This window comes from Dendropsophus ebraccatus, chromosome 15 (genome assembly GCF_027789765.1).
Source record: "Dendropsophus ebraccatus isolate aDenEbr1 chromosome 15, aDenEbr1.pat, whole genome shotgun sequence".
Classification (NCBI taxonomy): Eukaryota; Metazoa; Chordata; class Amphibia; order Anura; family Hylidae; genus Dendropsophus; species Dendropsophus ebraccatus.
The window spans coordinates 34,806,600-34,812,944 of record NC_091468.1 but is presented as its reverse complement, the minus strand read 5'-3'; the positions used below and the strand labels follow the sequence as shown (position 1 = coordinate 34,812,944).

At 44.9% G+C, this 6,345-nt stretch overlaps 1 protein-coding gene across 1 annotated transcript in view; it reads left to right on the top strand.

Annotated features, from left to right (window-relative positions):
* Positions 1 to 6,345, top strand: part of SOS1 (SOS Ras/Rac guanine nucleotide exchange factor 1) — an 86,343-nt gene that overhangs the window by 935 nt on the left and 79,063 nt on the right. The window lies entirely within an intron of this gene.

The window sequence follows — 6,345 nt, the reverse complement described above, 5'->3', positions numbered from 1 at the left end:
CCATTCCATCCTCTGTACTGTGCTTTTCAGTTTTGAACATGGAATCTTTATTGTTATTGTTATAAAGCATGCCTGATAAGTGCGAGTATTACTAATGTGCAGCTGAAGGATCTCTGTAGGGCGCTGAGGCCACTGTAACATCCCGTTTTGTCATCAGCATATGCATGGGTATCATTAAAATTGGTATTTAGATGTATTCTGTGCATCCAGGAGTTATCTGGGATGAAGAAATAATGTGTATGGTGGTGGGGTAAAAAAAAAGTATATGTACTCAACAGCGGAGCTCCTGCTGATGCTCCCAGTGCCCAGTCCTCTTGGCTACTTCCTGATGACACACTGTCACTGCAGGAACTGCCCCACTCAGCCATTTGGTCTGTGAGGATGGCCTTTCAGCCAGAAAGGAGCCAACAGGATCAGGGGTCAGCATGTGGGTGGCAGGAACTAAGGGTGGGTGAGTATTGCGTCTTTTTTATTTTTATAGAAGTGGTATAATCTGCAAGTGTGCCCACAGTGCCCAGTTCTGATGGGTTTATTTTGGATTGTGGTATAATAGAGTCCATTGTGACATCACAATTTTGAATTTGAACATAACAATACCCCATTGTGACATCACAGTGCAGAATTGTGATGTCATAGTTTTGGTTTGTGATATTACAGTGCCTTACTATAGCACTATAACCTGACCTGCAAGTTGTTTAGATATTTAATAAAGTTTGGGTTTTAATTCTTGGAGTCGGTGAGTGGATACAGTCTCCTAACTTTACACCAGGGGGGTCAAACTGGCGGCCCCCCAGCGAAAGCTGTCCAGGCATGATGGGAATTGTGGTTTAGTAACAGCTGGAGGGCCGCAGTTTGGAGACCCATGCCTTGCACAGTACATTATGGGACTTCTTTAGGATAGAACAGCTCTCAGTTGATACTTACCTGTTAGGCTGGGTCCTTTGCATCACAGGATACAGTCGGAGCGTCTGTCACAGAGTCCGTTCTCAATTACAGAAAAAAACAAAACATTTCCAAACAGATCAGTTAAATGGACTCTTAGGGCGCCTTCACACGTTAAGTATCGCAGTGGCTTTCTCATTGCGAGATCCATTATAATCCATGGTCCTGTCAGTTCCTATGGGATCTTCGAGACCACTGCAAGTATGTAAATCACCCGCCATCTTTACTCGCACATGCGTTATCCATCCTCAACCCGGCTTGCTGCACGGGCTCTCGCCTTCCTGCCACTCAGCCAGTCAGTGGCTGCGGCTGGGCAATGCACTGAGTGGGACAGCAAGGAGCAGGAAGCCGCTGCAGCAAGCAAGAGCGAGGACGGGTAATGTATGTGCCAGCAGCCGGGCTGGTGATTTACATACTTGCTGTGGTCTGAACCATCCGCTGCATGTATGTATTCACATAGGAACTGACAGAACCTTGGATCACAACAAATCTGGCTGCAAAACTCGCAGAGAGAAACCCGCTGTGATCCGTTACGTGTGGAGGCACCCTTACAGTTTTAAAATAACAGGCCTGACAGACCCCATGAGGGTATGTGCACACTACAGAATCCTGACGTAACACCCGCCGCGGATTCCGCAGCTCACACCCACTCGCAGAAGCTGGCATGCCGCTTGCATCTCCGCTAGTCCCATAGGCTTCAGTCTATGGTTTGCCAGATTCCGCCATCTGCCCGAAGAATGAACCTGCCCATTTATTGGGCTGATGGCGGAATCTGGCAAACCATAGAATGAAGCCTATAGGAGCTGCAGAATCCGCGATGGGTGATCCGCCGGGATTCAGTACTGTGCATTTACCGTTAAAGTCAATAAGATATGTTGGGCTCCTTTGCTGTTGTAGAAGTCAGTGCCGGTAGCTCTCTCTACTCTGTGTTTGATGCTTCATATACATTTTAACCCCAGATAACCCCTTTAACAGTCTGCCAGTGATGGTGTGGTCCAGATTTATTAAACTTTGTAAATTAGACACTTGTGTAATGTGCCTGCAGCAACCAATCATAGCTCAGCTTTTATTTTACCCCCTTTTTTACATTGCTCAAATCTAGGCCACAGTTTTGTGTGTGTGTGTGTGTGTGTGTGTGTGTGTGTGTGTGTGTGGGGGGGGGGGGGTAAGTTTTATTTATACATATATATTTTTTTTTTAACAAATGAAAACAATACAGCAAAAAAACCAAGGCACACCACAATTCTCGGGTACCTGAGAAGAACAGGAGATAACTTAAATTGGTACTCCGGGCTGGGGTTATTCTTTTTGTATGGCTGGGGAAGGGGTGGATATAGAGGCCACCGGTCACTTACCTTCCCGGTTCTAGCGCCGGTCCCCGGATCGCGCCGCCCTGTTTTCTCGTCCCACAGCTGCTTTCTGGTCTGAGCTGCGGCTTGAGACGTGATGTCTCAAGGCAGCTCAGCCATTAAGCGGTTGTAGCGGAGTACCGTCTCGGCCGCTGAATAGCTGAGCTGCCATGAGACATCATGTCTCAAGCCGCAGCTCAGACCAGGAAGTGGCAGCTGGACGGGAGAACTGGGCAGCACGATCCGGGACCCAAAGCTGGTACCGGGGTGATAATTGACCAGCAGTGTCTATTTCCACCCCTTCCCCGGCCATACAAAAAAAAAAAAAAAAAAAAAGCACCCTGGAGTACCCCTTTAAAATCCTAATCGGGCAAAAATCCAAAGAATCCAGGGCAGTCCAGTAACAATGTCCATGGACTGTGTCTCAGCTCATGCTTGGTAAATGTCGTGGAGTAAGGACTGAAGGAATTTTAGAGAGCTGCCTGGTAAATCATAGGCCACAGTTGTCAAACCGTTGTGCTCCATCTGTTGCCAAACTACATTTCCCATAATGCCTAGCTAAAGCTTTGGCAGTCCAGGTATGATGGGAAGTATACATTGTTATACCCTTTTTTGAATTTATCCCAATATATACAGTACCAGGCCAGTTGTCCCAATGACGAGATTACAGTCACCAAAATCAGATGAAGCCAGGTGACAGCCATTGCCTCTTACACTTCTAACTGGGTAAAATTATTCAGGATTTTAAGGGTCACTTTACTCAGAAAGATTATCTGACAGGTTATCTGCCAAAGATTTGAACAGACTATAAACAGAGATCAGGTCATAAAGGAAGGCCTTAGATTTCTCCTCTTTTCAAATCCATTCCTGGCTTTGGCTTCAAATCTTTGGCAGATAATCTGTCAGATAATCTTTCTGTGTAAATGGACCCTAAATTAGCCACTCAAGCTTTGGCTGTCTAGGCATGGTGGGAATTGTAGTTTTTTTCAACAGCCGAATGTTCCCCGTCCCTATGCTACATGCACTATGGGGGACATTTATTAAGTCTGACGTTTTTTACGCCGGACTTAAAAATGGCCCCCCCATCTCCGGCGCTACGGGGATTTATGTGGGGCGGACTGCCTCTACATAAATCCGGAGCGCGCGGCCGAAAACCTACGCCAGCTGAGGACTGTAGTAGGTTTTCGGCGTATCTTTTGCCGGAACGAATGGTGAATTGCGCCCTTCACACCCCGCCCCCCGCGTAGCCGGCGGATAGTGCTGATTTGCGAATATTTTATTCGCAAATCGACCATTTGCGAATAAAATCATGCGCAAATCAGCACTTTCCGACGAAAAAAAAATGTACGCCTGTTGATACATGTCCCCCTATGTGTTTAAGATAACAGTCAATAATGGACATAGCCAACTGTATTGCATCATAATTGCATGTATTTTTTATTTTTGTTTGTTTGAATAGGCAGAAAACTGGTGCAAATGCGATGTTAATTGAGCCCTAACTTTCAGGGGTTATTTGGATAAATCCTGTTGGCTTTTTGTGGTTTTAATGGTTTCTAGCATGTACAATAATTTGTCCGCCTTTGTTGTATCTGACAATTTTAGTGTCGCCGTTGCAATGAATATTGTCAATGGAAAGACTATGAGACTATGGGAGGTGTCAGGGAGTGTTCAGTGGGATCCTGAATTTTTGGGAATGTTTTTTCCTCTGAGATGCAGAATTCATCAGTGCGTTTGCTGTAGTGTCTGGATTTTAGTTGACATGTAATTGCTCATTGGTCATTGACGTCATTCAACTCTGAAATGTTACAGGAGCCATTGTTATTATAATTAAAGGGGCAGATTGTAATTGAATGGGATTTGCCATAAATTCTGAATAAAAATGGCATTTTTTTTTCTTTTCCATCTTTCTTTTCACTGTATCACTGCTGCCTAGATTTTACCTCTGTGGTTCCTAGAAAGCAGTATTACCAGGTCCTTAGCATCCTTTTTGGTAGAATTGCTAGAATTAGTCCCCATGACAACTATTCCTGTACTGTGGAGGTTCATTATTATTATCATAGTAGAAGTCATAGATTGGTTATTGTACAGCCTTGTACTGCCCTAGGATAACACTGTCATAGAGGAACAGAAAACGTCATGGGGACAGAATCGGAGTTCTCAAACTGAAAGAATGATCAATGAACTTGGAAAAAACTTTTCCTTTCATGCTGCCTGAACCACTAACAGCTCCCTCATCACAATGATAGGATTCCCCCTAAAAGCTGTGCCATTTCACAGTAATCGTGTTTTCTGCTGTGAATCTGGTTCCCAATCATCTATCAATGAAGACTCAGCCTTTCAAAGTAAATTTTATATTATTTTGATAAGAGAGCCTGGTAGGCGTGCATGCTGCTTGTGATTTGTTTAGCTTTAAAGGGGTTATCCCTTTGGACACTTTTTCTTCCAGAGACAACACAACTTTTATCCGCAGTTCAGGTGTGGTTTGCAATTAAAGGACAACTCTGGCGTTATTGAAAAAAAAACAATACTTACCCTTATCTATACCCACGGTCCATCTCCGTATGAATCTACCACCAATTGCAGGTCATAGGGTGTCTTGATCCCTTCAGCACTTCCTTCTTCAGTCGGCAGTGTCAGATGACTGACAGCTTTCTCAGCCAATTGGAGCTGAGCAAGCTGTGAGTCAATTGCTGACATCCCACAGGGGGGCCGGCCCACTATGAAGACGTCATTAACACAAGATGCTACCGCCTGTGGACGACAGGGATCAGATACGTACGCATTTTAATACTTGTGGGGAGTTGATAGGGAAGGGGGGCAGAAGGGTAATTTAAAGCACATTACAAAGTTATATAACTTTGTAATGTTTTTAATTGTATGAAAGAAGAAAAAATCTCCGGAGTTGTCCTTTAAGCTCAATTCACTTCAATGGAAGTGAATTGCAAAATCTACACACAAACTGGAGACAAGAGTGGAGCTGTTTCTGGAAAAAAGTGGCCTTGTTTTTGTAATGCTGGATTACTCCTTTAACAGGTTGAACGGAACAGGAGAAAAGCAGGTTTTTGAGGAAAAGACTTAAACCTTGTGCAGGACAGCAGTTGCCCATAGCAACCAATTAGAATCCAGCTTTCATCTGTGAAAAGGCCTCTGAAAAGGGAAAGCTGGAATCTGATTGGTTCGTATGGGCAACTGTCCTTCTGTTTGAGAAATCTCCTTGTGTGTCTAGAGGCCTAAAAGGAATAAGGGAATAGGATAACATGGATGTTGGGGTTGTCCTTGTCACATTGATTGATTATATTATAGGCTAAAACCTTCCATGAAGACGAAACATCTAGAAAGATCTATCGCTAAACGCATTTCTCAATGTTTTTTCCACCAAAGTTCCCTGGAACCTGTAGATGTTGGCGGCATGACCTGTCACTTTTACAGTGGAGATAGTACACTGATTTAAAGGGGTACTCCATCGGGGGGGGGGGCACGTCTCAGGCCCGCGTCAGACACCCGGAAGCGGATGGGAACCGGGCACCAGAGCGCCGCGATGCGGGACCCACTGCTGGAACCGAGGAGGTGAGTGGATGTCTTTTCCCTCAGCCACCTACTCCCCGGTCCCAGCAAAAAAGTGCCCCCCCCCCCCGCTGCAGTACCCCTTTAAAGTGTCCCTCCAACTCTACAGGAAAATGGTTATAGTGCAGGAATGTGCACAACGGTCTTTTTTTTTAATTTATTTTTTTATTTTCTTCGAAATCACTTACATTGCCGATTGTGGCTGTGGTCCTGGCTGCTGGCTTCTCAGAACTATGCATTAGAAGACCAAATGTCTTCTGTCTCCTTGGCCCCATCTCCAGTACCGGATCCAACGCTGCAGAACCTAATGTAATTCTCAAGCACTGGCGGCTATACCCAATATAGGAGCCTAGGAGACAGGGCACTACTAATGCGTCATTCTGAGCAGCCTACAGCAGGGACCGTGGCTAGTCCTCACAGCTATTTCACTGAGAATCTGCAACTGATTTACAAAAAATATTATGCACAGAAAAATGATGAATGACATGAC